This window comes from Crocuta crocuta, unplaced genomic scaffold (assembly GCF_008692635.1).
Source record: "Crocuta crocuta isolate KB4526 unplaced genomic scaffold, BGI_CrCroc_1.0 scaffold96, whole genome shotgun sequence".
NCBI classification, from domain to species: domain Eukaryota; kingdom Metazoa; phylum Chordata; class Mammalia; order Carnivora; family Hyaenidae; genus Crocuta; species Crocuta crocuta.
In genome coordinates this window covers 5,793,663-5,816,814 of record NW_027531522.1, presented here as the reverse complement: position 1 = coordinate 5,816,814, position 23,152 = coordinate 5,793,663, and positions in this window count along the sequence as shown.

Sequence of the window (23,152 nt, the reverse complement as noted above, 5' to 3'; positions counted from 1 at the left end):
ATTAATTGCCAATATTTCTTCCCTTTCTGTTGGTTGCCTTTTCACTTTCCTAACGGTATACTTTGCAGCACTAAAATTCTTAATTTTGGAGAAGTCCATGTTTTTTCTTTTTTATAAGAATTTGCCTTAAAAAAAAGAATTTGTCTGTATTGTTAAGAGAGATGTATAACATCCCAATGAGCATCAGACCTGTGTCATATAATGATCAATGAATTGATGAGTTTATTTAGGATGACAATTTCGGCTAAAAATGAAAAATATTTCTCAGAATAAATTCACTATAGAAAAAAAATTTTGGAACAGCCTCTATGTAACTATGTGGTAGAGTCATTTTTCAGTTACCTTTCTGAGAATTCACTAGAGCAATAAAACTTCTCTGGCCATTCCAACTTCTAAAGCACTTACTGGATTTTTCTAGAGAATTAGCTTTACGAAAGGGAAATTTTAGTTTGCTTAAAATATATTTAAAGCAAAATAATTAAATTATTGAACTTCATTATTAAAAATGTCATAGTATTATGATGTCTGATGGTCCAGTGGCTCATGGTCATGTAGTCTTGCTCTTTCTAGAAATCTGCAGATAGAAAAGAAAGAAAGCAAAGAATTCTGAAGCTTATAATACATACCAAGTACTTGAGAACTTATTTTATCACATTGCAAAATACTGTTATTCAAGAGAAGTTCAGCAAATTCAAAATATGCCCCCTTTTGTCTTCAAGTCCTTGCAACATGAAAGTGAATAATTCATTCAATTTGTTAAAGAGAATTTTGCTAAATGCCTTACTATGTGCCAAGTATTCTACTAGATGTTACAATTACAAATGTGATCTATTTATCCTCAAGGGGGTTATAGTTTGGGAGGGGGTGAGGACAAAGATGTAAATAAATGAATATAATGCTGTCTTACTGGAAAAGAGGTTTTGTAAGATACAGAGGAAGGAAAGAAAGACGTAATAGCACACCAACCCTGTACATCAGACATTTCCATCTCTACTTCACAAATGAGAAATACAGCATTTAGGAAAGTTAGGGAACTTTATAAAATGTCAGAAAAACTAATATGTAACACAATAGAAACCCAAACCAAGATCCTCTTGATTGCAAAACCATAGTTGCTCTGGTGTATTGAGTAGCATCCCAGAGACTCAATCTGCTTTGTCCCTTCAATCAGGCTAATTATACAGAGGTAAGAAAAACACAGACGCAGAAGCATCAATCATTTTGTTAGCACTCTCTCTATTGATTATTAATATATTCTCAATCTCATTCTTCTGCTTCTTCCCATCTAGATTTTATCCTTATCTGCTGTCAGATCATACTAGTTATTAGGAATATCTACTAATTCTTGACAATCTTTTTAAATAAAGTATTTTAGAGCCCTTATTTTTTATTTTGCAATGATAAGGCTTGTAGTAGATTGAATCATTGTTCAAAATTCTTTATTCACCCCCATCGCATCCCTTGATGCCTATGTATCTGCAAACTTAGCCACTTCAGTTTTTTAATACCAATACTGAAGTGAGCACAGTTCAGTGCCCAGTCCCAATGACATTAGATTTGGCCATTGAGTCTCTCTAAATGGCAACTATGTGCCAATTCCACGTGAGGCTAATGAGACCATGCATGTTTGACACAAGCATGTAGCTACTTCATGAGCATTCACGAATATTAGACAAAGAGGGTCATCTGTCATTGCTATTATCTTCAGACCAAATTCTACAATAAGCATGTGAAATCTACCAGAACCCAGAGAGAAGCTCAGCCCAGCCCAATTCAGCTGAACCTCAACCATTTCACAAATGCATGAGAAATAAATACTTATGGCTATAGCCAATGGAGATTTTTTATGGTTGTTATTTATACCTCAAGAGCTAATGGAGACAAGTCTCATTCCCTTGCTCACCTGGAATTTAGAGTATGAGCACTCGAGAGTCATTTACCCAATTTATAACTCCACTTGAATGCATCAAACTTAACAGGTCAAAAATTGAACACTTGGTATTTTTTACTCTAAACCTGTTCTTCCCTTGGTCTCCCCATTACAGTAAAGGGCACCACGATCCAGTGAGAAACCAGGGAAATCATCCTTGAAAATTCTATGTCATGGCTCTGATCCATCAGCAGTTTTTTCCAAAGATTTTCCTGGAATTCATTCATTTCCCTTGGATTACTACAATCTCTGTAGCCACAGCCATTTATTTTCATCAAAACATATCATAGAAGAGTGAAAGACAAACCACACACACACACACACACACACACACACATATACATACACATGCATACACAGATTTGCACCAAAGATTGGTGTAAGGCTAGAACAGTAGTGTCCAATAGAAATACAGTGCAAACCACCTATGAAAGTTTACATTCTCTAATAGTCACATTCAAAAAGATTAAAAGAAACATATAAAATAATATTAATGATGTATTTTATTTACCTCAATGTAACAAAAATATTATAATTTCAATAGGTAATCCATATAAAAATTAGTAACGAGGTAGTCTTCATTTTCTTCATATTGTTTTTAAAATTCAGGCTTTATGTTACATTTTAAAAACATCTCAATTTGGCCAGACCACATTTCAAGTGCCCAATAGCCTCTTGGCTACTAGAGTGGACAGCACAGATCTAGAATATATGTATGCTTATATATTAAGAAAAATAAAAACAGTCCAAAGGAAAAATGGGAAAGGGTCGTGAACACAAAAGTGAGTACATTTAGCCTTCTTTTACTCTATTTGTGTTCATGGACATAGTATATTTAAAATGTGAGACATTCAGGGTCAGGAGTGGAGTGGGAATGTTCCTTGTCTCCTAAAAGAAATAAAAATAGAGTGGTGGAAAATGTAGGCTTTGGAGTCAGGCAGATTTAAGTTCACAACACAGAACCAATTTTACATGTTTGAAGATCTCCAACTGAAAATTTTAGAAAAATCTTAGAACAGATTTTTCTGATTTGAAAAAACAGTGAAATAATAATATTAATTTTCTAATCATGACTAAACAGACAGGCCACATTGCCACTAAAGTTCCGTGTTTAATTTTATTACATTTTAATGGTTATCAATATTCTTAAAATTCCAATTCCAAGGTAATTTTCATTCTGATAGCCAATTCATTCCTCCTAGGGAAAACCATGCTTCCATATGACAGAATCTTCACTATCAGCATAATATCAACCCCCAAATTGGTGGATGAAAGAAAGGAAAAATTATGGAAATATAAAAATTTTTGTATTTTCCTAAAGTCACAAAAAAGAAACTGAACAACAAGTTTAACTTCTGGTTCATTGCAGACAGCATTCCCAACAAAGAAATTTTCTTATCTCCTAAAAACATTCACCTTTTTAAGTCCATTATTTTATATATACCTAGAATTCTGTCCTTTCAAAAGAACAATTATCGTAGAAATTTTACTAGGCTGTTCCTGAGAGTTCTGAAAAGGTCATCCATTTCATAAATGCAACAATTAGACTTCCTGGAGCTCTTTGTTTGTAGAGTTCCTGATAAGTCCCTTTAGAAAAACAAGAGAATAAAAGAAATAATTATTGAGCACCAAGAATAAAAATTTTGAAAGTATGGGGTGGGAAAGTGACTCATTCTGAGGAAAGAGGGTGTTAAACATCTGAGCCTAGATTCTAAACTGCAGATTCATCTATGGCAGGAAAGAAGTGCTTTGAAAGATCAGGCTGAGTTCCCCAACTCTGGTGTCCAATGACCCTGGCTATAATATCTGGCATGGATTGACCTGAAGATATGATAAAATAATAAAAGCATAGCAACATAAAAAGCCTAGTGAGGTAAGGCTGCCATGTTGAGAAATACACTAAACAGTTTTTAACACCGGGGGTGGGGGCCGAACTCCATCACTATAACAACTAAGGAAGGACAATGGCAACAGGGTCACATAATGGTGACCACACAGCAAGCCTGTGAGTGACGGTAACATAAGAGTAGTCATTGGGTCCAAGCCACCCACAGCCCCAACTGTGAGCATCAGGAAGGATGTCACCATGAAAACCAAGACGAGGCTACATCAGCCTCTCCAGGGCCATGGCAGACTTGACATCAGAAACAAAACAATTTTGGGTGAGCCACCCAAATTCCCCTGCTGTGGTCAGGGAAGTTGTTGAGTGATTCAGGAGTTCAGAGAACTATGTAGGAAGAGAGAGAGACAAAGGCTACTTTCCTTTGAGGAGAGCTCCCATCCCTACCCTCCGGAAGCCTGGATATTAGAGGCTACAAGTCACTTTACTCTCCCTTGTTCTGAGCATTGCACAAGTTTTCAAAGTTTCAAGAGCTTACTCTCCCATCAGCACTTTTTAAAACCTCCTTACCAATTTTATGGAGTACTTTTATCATGTGGTATGTGATTTATAATGTGAAAAATCCCAACCAGACTAGTTTATAACTAGGAAGAGGAGCCCAATGAGATTTGGGATTGCTGTGCCAGGTCTTCAGGCTGTAATATATAGCTCAGGGATGTCTGGGATATTGCATCAGAATCCAAAATTTGAGCTGAAGGAAGAAACAAGCACATTACTTTATTTTTTTAATATAATTTATTGTCCAGTTAGCTAACATACATTGTATACAGTGTGCTCTTGGTTCAGGGGTAGATTCCTGTGATTCATCACTTACATACAACACCCAGTGCTCATCCCAACAAGTGCCCTCCTCAATACCCATCACCCTTCTTTCCCTCTCCCCTGACCACCCCCCACCAACCCTCAGTTTGTTCTCTGTATTTAAGAGTCTCTTATGCTTTGCCTCCCTCTTTGTTTGAAGCTATATTTCCCCTTCCTTTCCCCCATGGTCTTAAGTTTCTGAAGTCCCACACAAGCACATTACTTCAAATAGAGCCTTTCAAAACAATATTTCCCCCATTTTCATTTCTTATTTCTTGATCTTCCTCTGGGCACTTAAAAAGTAAAACACTATTTCAGAAAATATACATTTAAACTACACGGTAGGGGGCATATAATTTGAATCTAAAGCTACCTAAATTACCTGTCCATTAGCAAAACTCAGATCTTGCACTCCCCAAACTATTCTTTTTAATTGAAAGTGCTCAAAGAGCAACCCTTTATAAATATTCAGACTCAGTGACTTGAACTAATATAGCTACATTTGACTGTTCTGTCATGGGAAGAAATGGAAAGTAATAAACCTAATAAGTAGAGGTAATGAGCTACCTCCACCTGGATTAATATAGATTAATGGATTAATCCATCTTGCTTCATACAGAAAGGTAATCTTACAAATTTAAGCAAAACAAGCTATTTTTTTTCTTCTTGGTAGCAAAGATATTTAAAATTAAAACTACATCTTTGGGTCCCCCTGCCAACTTTCTGTTTGGAAAAGTTCTCAACCTATAAGAAAGTTTTAGAAAATAAAACAGTGAACATCTCTATATCCCTCACCAGATTCATCGATTATTAGCATTTTGCCACACTAAATTTTCTTCTCTCTCTCTCCTAATTGTCATGCCCTTTTTAAGGGTCAATTGATACCTTGACACTTCCCCTCAAAATACTTCAGTCTTTATCACCTAAGAACAAAGATATTTTCCTATAGAACCATAATTCAATTAATCCCATTCAAGAAATTTAACAATGAAATAATTCTATCTTCTAATATTTAGCCACATTCCAATTTCCTAAATTTTCCCAGTTGATGTCCTTTATAACATTTTTAATCAAGACATTTTAAATCAATGTCTTTAATAAAAGATCATACGTTGAATTTAGGTGTCATCTTCTCATTTACTTTAACCTAAAATGGTTTTACCGGTTTTAAATTCCTCCTCTTCTTTTCTAAACACTACTCAGAGGAATATGTAGAGATTACGTACAAATAGCTGTGTATCTTTAAGGAATAAAGACATTCCCTTACATAAATATTTTTTACTGTTAATAGAATTGCTTCTTTTTATAGAAAATTTAGAAGACATTTATAGAAGATAGGGAAAAATCATTCTTTTCCTCTAGTGAAAAACTGTGGCTATTTTATTATATATCTTTTTAGTCTTTTCTTTATGTTATTTGCCTATCTGTTCATTTCACATCATTCTATGGGAAGAATATCATAATTGAAAATATTAAAGGGGCGCCTGGGTGGCTCAGTCAGTTAGACATCCGACTTCTGCTCAGGTCATGATCTCATGGTTGATGGGTTCGAGCCCCTAGTCGGACTCTGTGCTGACAGCCAGCTCGGAGCCTGGAGCCTGTTTCGGATTCTGTGTCTCCCTCTCTCTCAGACCCTCCCCTGGTCACACTGTCTCTCTCTCTCTCTCTCTCTCTCTCAGAAATAAATAAAACATTAAAAAAAATTTAATATTAAGTAATATAGTTTAACTTCCACTTAATAGCATCTCTGAAGCCAGAATAACACAAAACCAAACACAGTAGTAGCAATGGGGTCAGAAGATTCAGGCTAATGATTCCAAAACCAGTGTCAAGATTCCTGGGACCCTAAAATGCTATGTGAAATTGTGGCAGTAAATTGACACAAACAATCTTTCCATTATATTATTCTTCAGCGTTTCAAGGCAATTTGCAACCAATAAAATTGCAGCTTTAGCCAGACTAATCTGAATTCTAGAATTTTCCACACTGACATCTAATTGAAAAACGTTGAATTAGATGAGAAAGAATAAGATGAGTGGAGAGGAGAATTCTCTCAATTGCATTATTGCACATTATCCTAATTCCTCTAAGAACTGCCTAGAAGGCATTACGAAGATAAAAGTGTAGTTTTAAAATGGACTTGAGGGCAATAAAGGGCATCAAAAAAAAATAATAAAAAATGAGTTGATATAGTCTTGGAACAGATTTCTTGAACACTTCACTAGACTTTTTTCCCCTTTACCAGTGTGAATGTACTGTGTATTTCCCAAGGGGAAGTGTGCTCAGAGCCATTCAGAACACATTTCAAAGGAAATGGGGATATACTATTACATGGATGTTGACCTGAAGACACACCACAGAGACTGGTGATTCCATATAAAGCGTTTGAGGTTTTCGTTTGTTTGTTGGTATTTCAGCCAAAACTCTGAGAAACCAGACACAGACATTTGAGATGAGACTACAGATAAAGCATAAACGTTTATTACTGGCTAGTAAGAGTTTTAGACACATGCTTGAAGACCATGTGACAATTTTTAAATGACTAGACTTCTCTGAAATAAAAGAGAAAGGAGGAAAAAATTTAAGAGACCTTCTAGTCCCTTATAACCACAGATATAAATGTAAAATGAATGTGATTTATTAACTTAGAATCATGTACCATTACAAACTGAGGACACTGCGCTGTGCTTTGAAATTTTCTGGATAATTTTACATAATCACTCTTTCCATGCTGTTGAAAGAACAATTCATTATTTTATGCATATATAATAAAAAGGATTAATTATGGCAATAAATTGTAAGTAAGAGCTATTTGTTCTTGGGGAAGGCATGTTATTGTTTTTCTGTAAACAGATATTACAGCTCAAAACAAAGCTTATATTTTGATGATACTATTAAATGTAATTGATATTCTTGATTTTTCCTATTATGTTTTATTTTGTTTTAAAAAAGAAACTAGCCATTTGTTAATATTAACAAGATTGGATAGTTCTAACAGCTCATATGAAAATTAGATATCATGTATTTTATATCGGTCCATTCAGAAAAGTTCATTTGTAGCATAATAGTTTAATTGGTACATTTTCAAATGCACATGTAGCTAATATTTGTTACTACAATCTAGCAAAAAGCCTGAGAACATTTCAAGAAGTAAAGTAACTTCAAAACCCTACCTGTATAAAACCCTTTCATACGAATGTATTAAAATCAGAAATTAAATTTTCACCAAGTAATATATATTACTTACAGAGTACAAATTCTGTAAGTCTTATCTGATTGCCAATGTCAGGAAATAATAAAGTAAGAAATAACATTCTTAACATGAATTGCTATCTACACACACACACACACACATACACAACTAAGAAATCATCAGTCATGTGCATGAAGACAGGAAATAAATGTGTGTGCACCATCTTTTCTAATAAGACATTTTCATTCAGTTTACATAAAGACTTTCTAAGGCTATTTTCAAAAAAAATTAAAATGTCCTCTTAATATGGACCCTCCAATTTTAGTCATGATCTAACAGATTTTTCAGAATAACACTTACTGGAATTTGCATATTCTAAAAGACGAAGTTACCACTACAAAAAGAGATTCTACAGCAGTTATTACCTCAAGATGTTAATTGTTAAATTCGCATCGAAGACATCAACTTTGAAACCCTTATAGTCCGAGTGACCAAAGGCAACAGAGAGATGATACCAAAGGATTCATGCTGCATATACACTGAAGCCATTAAAGAGTTGAGATCAGGAATACAATGGAATGTACCTTGTACTTAACCAATAATCATGATTGAAATAACATGTTATGGCAGATAGTGATGGTGGCAGGACAGTAGCCAAAGCAATGCTATGAATGAAATACTATGTGAGAGAAAAAAGTGTTGACTCGGGTCAACAACAGAGATCACCATTTGACGAATAAGTGTGCTTTGGACTCAACCACTTCTCAACTGACTTCATTGTCTGATTCTCCCAAGCACCTGCAGAAGTCATAAAAGCTCTGGATTTATAGCCCCAAGTCATAGGTTCAAATCCTGAGGATGTTACTTCTCTCTAGCTTGAGGGTTTTCTAAAAAGGTTAATTACTTGAGTGTGTTTTAAATGGTCAGGCACTCCACACATTTAGCATATTGTGACTACCAACTCAGGAAGTCAGAGAGTCTCAGAATAGAGCAAGGATTCCATGACGTTACTTGTTATGGACCAAATATTGGGGTCCCCCAGAATTCATAGGTTAAAGTCCTAATTCCCAGTGCAATGGTATTTGGAGGTGGGGCCTTTAGGAGGTAATTAAGTCTTGAAGGCAGAATCCTCACTACTGGGATTAGTGCCTTAATGAGAAGAAACACAGAGAGACGATCTTTTTCTCCACTGTGTGAAGACACAACAAGATGTCTGCCATCCATACACCAGGCAGAGAGCTCTCACCAAGAACCCAATCATACCTATACCCTAATCTTGAACAAAGAAGTCAAAGTGAGAAATAGCTATGTTCTCTAAATTACATAGTCTATGGTATTTTGTTATAGTAGCCCAAACTAACACTTACTCAATTCTCAAAGTCTTGTGATTTGGTGCTAAATTGATTCTTTAGGGTGACAAAGTTTCTATCTGTATATCAAGAAAGAAGAATAATGTGTTTGTAAGTACGAATGCAGATTTCTTTAAATCTGACCAAGTCTTCTTAGCATTTAAGCTTCATCAAGGAGAACTGAAGCCCTGCTATGAAAATTTTTAGTATCATTGAATCATTTCCCTTATGTCAATAAAAGCCAATCCAGGGGATGTAATGCACGGCACAGTAACTATAATCAATAATATTGTCTTCCATATTCTGTAATCTTATATAGCAATGGGGAAACTCAACTTACTGTGTTAATCATTTTGCAGTGTATACAAATACTGAATCATCATGTTGTACACCTGAAACAAATATAATGCTATCCTTCAACAATAAAAATAAAGATCAATTCAGTTACTCTTTTACAGAATTCCGCACTCCCCCCATTTCTGAATGTGCTACAGTGGAATTCCCAATGAAGAATTCAGGCAAAGTCTGTAAAATATTTGGGATCTCTTCCTTCCCCTACAGTGGGAAAAAAAATTTTTGAGTAAAGAAAATGTAATTCACCCTCCAGTATATTCCATACTCCATCCCATGAGAATACTTTAAGGATGGCTCCGTGATAGAAGGACATTAAGAGTGGCCTGTAGCAAAGCCACTGTCCCAGCTGGTATTTCCATGTTGGTTAATGGCTTGTCCTTTTGCTAAGCAAACATATTTTGATCTTCCTCTGTTTGCGAGGCAGTACACTAAGCACTTTTGTATACATGATCTCATTTAATAATTGCAATGGTTCAATGTGGTAAAGATTATTAATTCCATGTTTACAGGTGACTCTACTGAGGTTGACAGTAAAATCATTACATAAACTTCCAAAGCTCTTAAGTAGCATAAGTGGACTGGAAGACAGGTCAGCTGATTTCTGGCTCAGTCAGCATTCTACCCCCATCTTCCACCTTCTTTATCCATACATTCCTGCAGATGTCTCTATCTGTATAGTGGCTCCTTCATGGAAGAACCACCTTTCAGTCATTCACATAGGAGATGTTCATTAAATGTCTGCTCAATAAAGAACATATACTTTGGGGTACCTGGGTGGCTCTGTCGGTTAAGCGGCTGACTTCAGCTCAGGTCATGATCTCACAGTCTGTGGGTTCGAGCCCTGCGTTGGGCTCTGTGCTGACAGCTCAGAGCCTGGAACCTGTTTCAGACTCTGTGTCTACCTCTCTCCCTCTGCCCCTCCACAGCTCGTGCTCTGTCTCTCTCTGTCTCAAAAATAAATAAATGTTAAAAATTTTTTAAAAAACAAATAAAGAACATATACTGAGCTGCAGTGCTAAGCGTAGGTCAGGCACCTGACATACAGGAGTGAACAAAGCAAAACCCTAATCTCGTGGACTTTCCATTATAGTGAATGGAGACAGGAAGCTTCTGAACAAATAATTGTATATTAGAGGGTGAGAAGAACCTGGAAGAAAAAACAAAGGTGAGCAAAGGGATAAAAATATGCTGTTGCAATTAGACAAAGCTTCTCCAAAATGGAGGTGTGAAGCAGAGGCCCCAGTGAAGTAGAAGAATGAGCCACTCAGATATCTGGGGGAAGAGCAAATGAGCAGTGCAGAGGCCTGGAGGAGGGTTCCAGGCAGAAGAAACAGCAAGTGCAAATGCCCAGAGGCGAGACTATGCTTAGACTGTTTGAGGGAATGTGAAGATGCCTGTGTGGTTGGGACCCCAGGAGGGAGCCTAGAGTAATTGGAGCTGATGTCAGAGAGAAGTCTGGTTGGCAGATTGGGAGGGAAATCGTAGGCAGGATGAGAATTTTGGATTTTATTGTGAGTGAGATGAAAAGTTTTTAAAAGGAGGGACATAACCTCACTTCAAAAGGATGCCTCTGGGTGCTATAGAGCACTGCAAAGGGAAGAGTGGTGGAAGCTGGCATTAGAGTTGGAAGTCTGTAGAAAAAGTCCAGTTGAGCAGGGACTGACTAGCAGTAGCGGTCTGCAATGGAGGTGGACAGAAGTGGTTGGATATTTTGTACCTGAAGACTGTTTCCATTTGAACCAGTAAGAAGGTTTAATGGGCCTTTTGTTTATTTATTAGATTCAGAAATCAGATTATTCTTTAGGGAATGAGCAAAGGTTGTTTATTTCCGGGATGGTCTGTGCACCAAATCAAGCTAAAAGAAAGAATTTCCTTATACCCTCGGCATCAGGACCCGCTGGGTAGGGCTCCCTATTAAATAAATATAAGGTTGCACTTAAGGGGTTTGGCAAGGCAAATTTATTGAAAACCCACTTGATCTACTGCACAATTTAACGAAGAATTTGATTCTTACTTGGAGAAGTCATGACTTTCCCATTATATCATCTTGGAGGTGGGGGTGTGGACTCATCATATGCTTTGACTTTTAAATGCCTGAGAAGCTTTATCGTTGAAAGAACTCTCAGCTAATACAAGTGATTTTATTTTTAATACACAGAATCAGTGCCTTACTTGCCAAGTAATTATCTAAATAGATACAAATGTGCTTTAAGATTGTCTTCTTCTCCAGATGCCATTACCGCGAGTGAGTCTGTTTCTTGCATCCTGAAGCCGAGTGCAATCAGCTTTGATAGTGGGGGCAGTTTTCAGGGACGTTTCCTTTGAAACAGAGGAGTTTTCCCCCGGTTTCCATTTCAAGAACATTAAGTTCGATTGGATTTTCAGGTACCCTTAATTGATGTACCAGAGAACAGGAACCTGATGATTTGAGTCGAGGTCCTCTTTTGAAAGGAGAAGATGTCAAGGGGGAAAAGCCTGAAGGCCTAAGACATCAGCTTTTTTGCTTCCACAGCAATACTTGCAACAACAACAATAAGCACCACCACCACAACAAAACAGAAGAAGAAAGAAAGGAAAGGAAAAGGAAAGAACACAACTGATCATTTCCCTGGAGACTACATATTCTACACTGCTATTTCTATAGTCCTCATTTCAAAAGTCCCAGAGATAGCTGATATACCACAAAAACACATTTAGAAGATAGAAATACTAAACAATCTAGGAAAAAAAAGACTTTGGTTCACTTTTTTTTGTCCCATCTAAATTTTGGTTTATAGTATTTCTAATGAAGCACAAAGGAATATTTATTATTAGGCTAACTGGATAAATAAAAGACTTTTAATATGGGCAATGATAAATTAGGTCAATGGTAAGTTTTTCTATGCTGAAAAATATGTTGTGAATTTTATCTTGGAGAGTGTGCATTAACCTGCACACGTGTACCTAGGATTTCTTGTCTGGAGGCATATTGAACACTGGCCTGAAAGCCCAAAGGTGGAGAGAGAAGGGGGATGGCCAGAGGGCACATGCTCTCCATGAGGGTAACACTGCTCCTGAGTGGGTGAAAAGTGATTTGAGGGGGACAAGAATACTTTAGATATTGTAGTGTTTTGTGATCTTCTGTGGTTGGCATAATAATGTCCCCCACACCCACAGATGCTGTCCCATCAAAGAAGTCCATGCCCTAATCCCTAGAACGCCTGACTGTGTTACGTGACATGGTGAAGGGGAATTAAAGTTGTAGGTAGACTTGAGGTCGCTAATTAGCTGGCCTCAAAATGGAGAGACAGTTATTCCTGGACTATCTGGGTGAGTCCAATATAATCACAAGAGTCCTTCAGAATGGAAGTAGATGTGGCTATGGAAGAAAAGCACAGAGATGAGCAACGTTTGCTTTGAAGGTGGAAGAAGGCAAAGAGATGGGGAGGGGGATCCAAAAGCTAAGACAGATTCCTCCCCTAGATTTCCATAGAAGAACAGAGCCCCGTCAATCCCGTTATTTTAACAAAGTGAGACCCGAGTCAGATCTCTATTCCTATAGAACTGTATGATAACATATCTGTGTATTCAAGCTGCTAAATCTGTGGTAATTTGTTATAACAGCAGTGCAAAACTAATACACCCTCCCAAGGGTTAGGTATATAAACAGATGTATGATGTCATTGATGGAAAATTAGGAGAAAAGAAAAATCTGAAAAAGTGCCTTACCAAGACAATAATGAAAAAGCAAACAAGGGTACCTGGTGGCTCAGTTGGTTAAGTCTGACTCTGGATTTCGGCTCAGGTCATGATCTCACGGTTAGCTGGTTTGAGCAAAGCAATAGGCTCCATGCTTACAGTGTGGTGCCTGCTTAGGATTCTCTCTCTCTTTTTCTCTCTCTCTCCCTCTCTTTGCCCCTCCCCAGTTCACCTCCCTCCCTTTCTCTCTCAAAGTAAATAAATAAAATCTTAAAAACAAATACCAACAAACAAAACACCAATGAGGAACATTGGTCTGGCAGGGAGCAAACATACTTTTCTGCTCATGCTTCATAAATTGGGAGGGGGCGGGACAAAATCAATGTTAGAATAAATAAATTTTATAGTCCCAGGATTTGCTGCTTCCTCTGGAGAACGTCAGAAAACTACTACAGTTATTCTTAAATATGATGGGCTAAGAAAATATTCCATAGGGAAAATATTTAGGTAAACAAATTAGTTTATGTGAACTAGAAAGATTAATAGCATTGATAATGGAATGATGCCTATATAATTACACATATGTATTTGCATGGAAGAAAAACAATGTGAGAGCCTATAAGCCAAAATGTGAACAGTATATTCTCTGAGTGGTCATCCTCTTTCTGTTTGGCCATCGTTGGTTTGTTATAACTTTTCTGCAAGAATCATATATAGGAGATTTTTCTTATATAACAATAGTTGGTACTTGGATGGGAACCAAAATTTCATAACAAAGAGTTGTTTTTTTTAAATCCAGTTTGGGGTGAGTCTTTATCATAAAAAGTAGGACACAACTTATAAAATAGATTTATATCGTATATTGTTATTACTAAATTTATGTTGCAAATGTAACTACATTGCTAGAATTCTGTTCTTAGTAGATTCTAGAAAATGAAAGTAGTGCTAAGTTTTTTTCTTCTCAGAAAAAAACGTATATAGTTACTTGATGAGATCCTTTATTTCATGTTAGATTTCTGCAGCATAATTATAGAGAGGGTCGTGTTTACAAAAGTGTTTGAAGGCTTCATCAGTTTTCCCGGAAAGCTGCCTAATCCACATATAATCGTATTATTCCCTTTTGAAATAATGATTTCACAGTTCTTTGTGCCTTATTTTTTCTTTTCCTCAATTTAATTGGTGAGTTATGCCAGATTCTTCCTTGTTAATAATTTGGCATGTAGTTAAAACAGTTCACCAACCTTCCTTTTTATCAAATCCATAAACCTTGTGGTTTTTAATAGGATTTCCAGTTTGATTTTGCAATCTCTATATGCATTGGCTAGTTGGATGTTTAAGTGTTAGGTATGGAGGGAATTTTCAGTGACTTCAATTTTATAATTGTTTCACTCGTTAGTTAATAATACTATGATGATTTTTGTTTTTCTACATAACTTCAAGTTGGCAAGAACTTCAGAAACACAGATAATAAGACCACTCTGTATAGGAAGAATTTTGTAATATTTTGTCCCATACACACTAACACACACACTCTCTCTCATCTGTATTCTGTATCTTTTGTTTTCAAATATATATGCTTTGAGAAGTCTACTGCCATAACTTTTAGGAAAGAACTCAGTGTAGTTTTGCCAGCACAAATCATAAGTTTTAAATGAGAATGCTTCGTATTTACGTAGATTTAACAGCAACAAATGTAAGAGAGTTTCAGCGTATTGACATCCTGATGGATAAGAAACCAAGTGTACCTTGATGGTTCCAAGAAATGATGCATTTGTCCAACCAGCAGAGATTTGGGCCTGGGTTCTGGGGACAAGTGAGCTAATGAAATAGTCCATCTCTGTTCCTGAAATTTTCTCAAGATTCTTGTTAATTGACATTCTTTTTTAAAACCTTAGAGAATGAGCATCTACTCTAAAGAACAAAAAGTTTCAAAACCCAAACAGTTTGCTTCCCCCACTGAACAGAAGTCCCCCACCCCTTCTAGACAAGTGTCCCCTGGCCACTGACAAGTACCTTCCTCGTGAGTCTCCAGCAGTGAGGCCTCGTTCAATTTGGAGATTCTCAAGAGTCACTTTTACAGCCTCTGTGTGAACTGTGTCAAAGCAAAGAATGTTCAAATTGAAACTGACCTATTGATCAGCAGGCCAAAGTCATCCTTTTATGGATAAGGAAACAAAGTTCTGGTGATTTCAGAGCTGTGTCTTTGGCAATGCTGGTGGTACCACTGACAATGCATATTATCAGACATAGCTACTCCGACAGAAAACTCCTTAGCGAAGGGACACTGTGAAGGTGTGTGACTGCTCTGAACAACTCTTAGCCAATACATGGCAAATTTCCAACCACCTGAGTACTCATGCTGGTCAAAGAGGCAGAGCCCTGGAGGACAAATTGAAAAAGAAAAGCTTCTGGGGTGTCAGAGGACTCCACATCCACTGAGCCCTTATGTGTAGGCCCTCAAAAATATCCTGGAGTAAGCACCCAGGGAAGCAAAATGTTGTTGGAAGGTTGGACACTGTTGACTTAAGCAGGGAGGAATGACCCTTTTGGGCTGAGCTCTTCCAAGAAGATGACAGTGGCCTCAGCTTTGGTTGGAGCCCAAGTCCCATCAGAACATGTGCTGTATTAGGTACCTAACTCTTTCATTGGACAATTGCCCATAGGCCAGCCCTTCCTGATCTATGGCATCTGTTTTGAATATTACTGAAGACTCTTATCACAACACCTCCCAATGCCCTCCTGCACCGGTGACCGTGGCTCTTCCTCTCCAAAAAACAGTTCTATCCATCCCTCCCCCATTCTCCTTCATATTCCCCTTAGGACACATTTCAAGAGTCAAATCCTTCCAGAAAATTCTATGATGTTTCCCATGATGTTTTTCATTATCGCTTTACCCTTTTCTCTCTGATTTTGGGGAAATATTTTTAGAGAGAGAGAGAGAGTTTGTTCTTATTCCTTTTAGATTCTCTACCCCCAGTTTGTACACTCTTGGAACTACTGTAGTGTGCTCTGGACCTGAATAAGCCTGTGGTGTGTTATCAAGCTCCTTTCTTGATGACAGTGCCTTGGGTTTGTTACTCAAAGCCCACACCTACCTAGATGCTTGTCTCTCGTAACTCTAATCTCTGCTCGGGTTCAGGCATCCTTGTTCTTTGTTCTGGGATTTTCTGACATCCTGGTCTCTGGCTGCACCTCTGATGTCTGTGCCCATCAGATTAGCTCACTCGTCCCCCTGGTGAGTCCTGACCTGCCGTGGCCTGCTAACACCCAGCCTGGGGATGACGGACGCCAGTGCCTGAGTGTTCAGCCTGAGCTCCCCAGTCCAAACTGATAGCCATTGGGATGACATTTCAGAGAGGTGGTCAGAGTGAAATAGAGGAGCATGTCTAACTCTGCTGGCTGACCCTTACCTGGCCTGAATTTAATTTATGCTCTATTTCCAGAGACTGGAAATCATGTTTCTTTATCATCTTTAAACCTTGGATATCTGTTAAACTTTCTCTCACAGGGGATCAATTCTGGGTTTATGTTTTCTGGAACCTGAAAGCTCCTATTCCCTAAAGCAAACTAATTTTTTTCCCCTCCATCTGTTCTCAAAGATCACTTTAAAATCTATCTTCCGTGTTTTTATCTGAAATCTGTCCCCCGCCCCCTGCCCCACGCCCACATTCCACATCTATTTTCACCAACCAAACTACCATTATTGCCAAATAATTCCTGAAACAGAGTCTGGAAATCCTTGCCAGTTCCCTTGAGCCACCTCAAGTGGCATTGATTTTCATCCCCCAAATCTGGGGCTGCCCTCCACAATAGGCAGGAAGAGAAGACAGCAGAGAATTGTGAAGTTTTATTGTGTGTTTCACGTGGTCTGGGCCAAGTTCTCTGTACACGTTATCTCCTTAGCACAAACAGTACTCTGAGTAGGAAGCATGATCATATCTATTTGATAAAGCACAATTCAGAGGCTCAGAGAGCTGGAGTAGCTTGTCCAGGCCCCATAGCTAGTGAGACACACATCCAAGATGCTGTGTATCTGAACCCACAGAACTGAGCTCAAGGTTCCTCCCCAAAAGAGCAAGATCCATTTGTTGTATGAACTTGCCTCTTCTCAGAGAATGGCTTGTGAAGGAAAAGCTCATATTCAACACAAGGCCAACTTTGACATGGTAAACTTGGGACCCGACTGAATAAAATGCTCACCAATGTAAACAGTTGGCTGCCAGTGAGGTGAGCATTCTCACAGACAAGGATCATGTCATGTTCCTCTCCTCTCTGTGGTACTTCAAAGATGCTCTGATCTTTCTGTGTTTAAGTTTAATCTCAGAGTCCATCATTCCCTCGTGGGAAGTTAAGCTGAGGGTAGGGGAGTTGAGCACACCACCAGTATTTCCAGCCATGATACCAATATAAAGACAGTCTTGCCTTCCAAGAGGATTAAAATAAATGCCATGTCTGTCTTTATCTAGATAGCAAGGCTGGTGTGGGGACTCTTTGCACCTATGAGAGAGACTGAAGGTGGCCCACTTAGTAACTGTCCACAGCTCTGCAGATTGGCATGAAGTAGAAGGGGGAGCTGCTCCCTACTGAAGAAGTGCTGGGTTATACTGTGGACCCTTAATCGTGCATCATAGCCAAAGTGGCCTTTGCACTTCATCGATTCTTAAGTCAAGCCCCAATCTGGGACACTGGGTGAGTAACTTAGCCTGACAGGATCTATACTCCCTCACCTATAACACAGGAAGTCTGAGACTCACTTCCCTCCAGGGCAAGAGGTTGACTTACCTAAGAGGGATGAAGTACTAAAGATGGGTGGGTTTTTTTATCTATCCCCTCTCATTTCTGGTCAATGCCAGTGGTATTTATAGATTGGGGAAATTAGTCCAGTACAACATGAAGACACAGAATGTCATCAAATCAACACAAAGTAAGTTTGACAAAGTCCATATTAATAACACTGTGGAGAGACTTGAACTTCCTCACAGAAGGTGGGAATCTGTTCTTTGAGGAGGAGGATCTGGCGTGATGCATTAAAATGGAAAATTCAGGGGTGCCTGGGTGGCTCAGTCGATTGAGCATCTGACTCTTGATTTTGGCTCAGGTCATGATCTCATGGTTCATGAGTTCAAGCCCCACTTGGGGCTCTGCACTGACAGTGCAGAGTCTGCTTAGGATTCCCCTCCCCCCCCACTCTACCCCTCTTCTGCTCTCTCTCTCTTTCAAAATAAAGAAATAAAGACTTTAAAAATAAATAAATAAAATGAAAAATTCATTTACCTTTTGACTCTCCACTTCTGAAATTCTATCCGATAAGTGTAATGTGTATGTATGTGTGTGTGTGTGTGCACATGTGTTCTAAATGTCCAACAATAGGGGACTAATTTTTAAAAGGTATAACTTTCAAATAATGGATATTATACAGCTACTTTTTTGAATTTTTGTTTTTTATATGTTATTTTAAAATTTTATTTAGAGAGTGTAAGCACTGGAAGAGGAGCAGAAAGAGAGGGAGAAAGAATCTCAAGCAGGCTCCACATTGTGAGCTCAGAGCCAGACACGGGGCTAAAACTCACAGTGAGGTCGTGACCTGAACCAAAATCAAGAGTCACACACTCCTGATTAACTGACTGAGCCTCCCAGGCCTCCCTACGCAACTATTTTTTTAATGTTTTACTTATTTTTGAGAGAGAGATAGAGACAGCATGAGCAGGGGAGGGTCAAAGAGAGAGAGAGATACAGAATCTGAAACAGGCTCCAGGCTCTGAGCTAGCTGTCAGCACAGAGCCCCACGTGGGACTCAAACCCACGAACTGTGAGATCATGACCTGAGCTGAAGTTGGACGCTCAACCCACTGAGCCACCCAGGCCCCCTGCTTTGTAACTATTTTTAAAAGGATGTTTTGATGTAAATTTTATCTAAAATAAATTAAATTTAAAAAGCCAGTTGTCCAGTGTACTGTGTAGTATTGGCTCATTAATTTAATATACAACACACACATAAACACATATACACACATATACGTCTTACACACGCACACATTTATATACCAAAAATATGAAGGTATACCCAATATATCTACCATCTGCCCTGACCAGCTGCCTTCCAAGTCACTGTATTTCATATGGATCAGTCTGGCTGAGCCCAGTGAAAGTCAAATAATGTGGGGGTTCACGGATCCTATTGTGGAAGTATATAGAACTTCACATAGTTAGGGATTATGCAATACTCATTTTAGAAAGTCATAGTTCCAATTCCTATAATCCTAATTCTTATAGCTTCCCTCCAGTCCTTGGCATCTGGGGCAGTTGATGACATTCCAGATGGCAGCAGCTATAGCCTAAGTTTGCCTAAATGGAAAAGCAGTATGTTTAGGAGAAGCCTCAGGTTACTATGAAGAGTGGGAAACTTCTGAACCCACGAGAAAAGAGCATAATCGCTTTCCTCCTTCATTTATCCATTAGGGATAAGCTCTGCCTCTAGAAAGTAAGGACAAAACTTATTAATATTTTCTAACTTTTTATGTGACTTCTCAATGGGAAAGAAGAAATATTGTACCTAATCCTGGAGTTTATTACCCTGCAATTGTTTATGGCTTTGCTACACCAAATTTCAGCAGTTGAAATGTATCTCAATATATTTTAAAGATGACTTTACTTAGGTGACAGCTTATATAAGTTCTCCTCCTGAACTGGCCTCCCTGATAGTGGAAAAATACTATTATTTAAATAGATCTCCTTATTTTGATTACAGTTTGATGGACTGGGCTAGTTTATTTGCAAAGAGCTATGGGGTATATATATCACTCTTCTCTTGATTTTAAAAGTGCTTCTGGATTGTTTCAGGGGCATCATGTATATTCATTCATATATACAAGAATATTTAAAATATACTAAAGTTGTGAATAGAGAAATGCAAATTAAAATGACAATAAAGTATCACTTCACACCTACTGGAATAAATATAACCTAAAAGACGAAGAGTTGGCCAGGATCTGAACTGGAAACTTCATATATTGCGGGTGGGACAGTAAATGGTGCAATCACTTTTGGAGAACAGTTTGGCAGTTTATTAAAGTGCTAAACATAGATTTTGACCGTATGACCCAGCAACTGCTCTCCAAGCTGTGTACCCAAGAGAAATGAAAACATATGTCCACACCAAAACTTGTACATGAAAGTTCACAGCAGTATTACTCATAACAGCCAAAAGGAGAAAACAACCTAAACTTTCATCAACTGGTGAATGGATAAATATAACATTGCACATTGCACATCCTTACAATAGAATCAAAAGGAATTTAAAAAAATACTGATACCTGCTGAAACACAGGGACTCTGGAACACTGTGCCAAATGAGCAAAGCCAGTCACAGAAGACCACACCTAGTATGAGCACATTTATATGAAATGTCTAGAATAGGTGAATGTATAGAGGCAGAAAGTGGATTTGTAGTTTCTCCTGAGGAGTGAGGATGTGGAGAACGGGACACATAGGGAGTGACTGCTAATTGGTGCTTGGTGATGAGAATATTTTAATTGTGGTCATGATTGCATAAGCCTATAAGTTGACCAAAAATTACTGAGTTATACCTGTGAGATACATGAATTTTACGGTGTTGGGAGCAATTCTGAGCCCACAAGTTGAGAAAGCTCCTGGTGACTTTGCACAGTCTCTTGCCAATCAGATGATGACCAATATCCACCCCCCACTCAATTATTTCTGCTTGAGCACCAACCCCCAAGGTATCTTGTTGATCAGTATCAGGAGTGACTTCTCCCCTTATTCTGGCCCTGGTATGATGATTGCACCTTGTGAGGAAACTTATTGTGGGAACTCCTTCCTTTGATTATGGGAACAGACATCATGTCTCCGGCAGGTCCTGTTTCCCTCGCTACTTCCCTTGAGCTATAAACAGGCTAATGACTATTACTCATAAAAGATTGACCTTTACATGTACAAATCTGTTTCTACCTTTGCATTAGTCCAAGAGGTTCATACAGCTCAAATCAACTAGCCAAAGATGTCTCTCATGCCCTAGCTATTCAAGAAATCATAAAACTAGACACAAAGGTAAATACACTCAAAGAGGCTATTCTATGTATTGGAAATGAGCTAAACACTTTAAAGGTATGGTTGGCTCTCTGGTGCCATAAAGAATATAACTGGAAAATCGGGGCACTTGGGTGGCTTAGTCGGTTAAGCGTCTGACTTTCACTTGGGTCATGATCTCGCGGTTCGTGGGTTCGAGCCCCGCGTCGGGCTCTGTGCTGACTGCCAGCTCAGAGCCTGGAGCTTGTTTCAGACTCTGTGTCTCCCTCTCTCTCTGACCCTCCCCTGCTCACGCTGTCTCTCTCTCTCTCCTAGAAATAAATAAAACGTTTAAAAAAAAAAAAAGAATATAACTGGAAAATCAAGTCTTGCCCGGAGACAGAGAGCCTAACTTAGAGAGAAGGAACAGATAAGAGCAAAACATAAGTTTCTACATATACCTTCGCTAACTTGTGATATATAGAAGTCCCTTCCCTAAGGCCTACATTCCACAAACACCTTCCCTTACCCTGGCAGCTGTGATGAGGATGGATAAGAGTAGTTACAAACCTATGACTTAATCTTAGCATTATTAAAATGTGTATGTTATCCTGGTTTTTATTAAGAACACCCTGTTATTTTCTTAGTTACTCAACCTCACTATAATTGGGGCAGTTCTGCAAGAAGGCTTCTGTAAAACCTGCTCCTGTACATTTTCCAAAACATCACAGAGAACTACCCATTGTAAAAATTCCATTTTATGATGCGATGTTAACGTCTGACCTATAAATAAAGACACCAAAACCAATAGGGCAGAGACGCCTGCCTGGTGACCAGAAAGATTCTCATGGCTCTCTCCCTCCCTCACCGACACCATCCATCCTTCAGGGACCCCTGGACCTGGCTGGAGCTGGACTCTGGCACTATAGTATTTAAATAATACCTCAATAAAACTTTTGAAATATGGTGATGTTACCAATGTGCAAAGGACACCAGCAAGATGTCAAGTCCCTGATCATGGCATGAACCAGGTATGTATGCAAAGAGCCTTGTGTATAAAATTTTGTGCACAAAGTCTTTATTTTCACAAGACTTGAGTTAGAGGAATATGCAGTCTTTAGCTTGAAAATATTTATTTCACTGCCAAGTTTTCTTTGAAATAATTTATTGAGGTGAGAGTGATGTCAGAATGCTCACCTTGAAAGCCGACTTCAACTTATTTTTCCTTTAGCACAAGTCAAGTTGTTTCCTTCTTCTTTTTTTAAACAAGCATAAATAAGTGGAAATCTTTGACATACTGTTCAACACAGGTTTTTTTTTCAGACACTACAGGAAATGTTTTAGATTTTATTCCTTGCGGAATTCACAAACAAACAAGAAACATAATCAGAAAAACCTGTTCAGTCGTACCCAGTCTTTTAAACTTTCCCTGGAAAGGCTGCTAAGCTATAGCAAGTCTGATTTTCTTTTTATCTACCAAGTGCAATGGTCCTCATTATCAGACGCCAATGTAATGAAGCAGAAGGAATCACAATGCTCACCTACTGCCAACATGGTTATTTTTACTAAAAGTTCTGTTAATGAATCATTACAGAACACCAGAATGTGGGTGGGCGAGGCAGGGTGGAGTTGAACCTTTGTTTTCATCACTGCATTGGTGGCAATAGCGCCTAGGAAGCCTTTGTTTCAAATGAATCATTTCAAATCCAAAATTGCATAAATTACCAGTTCAGTTAAAGGTGCAAAGAACATTAGCACACGTGAAGCACTTGGACATGGATAGCCTTATCATATTTTTTAACAGATTTATTGAGGTACAATTTACATATTCATTTAGATTAAGTGTGCAATTCAGGGGCACCTTGGGTGGCTCAGTCAGTTAATCATTCGGCTTCGACTCAGGTCATAATCTCACACATGGT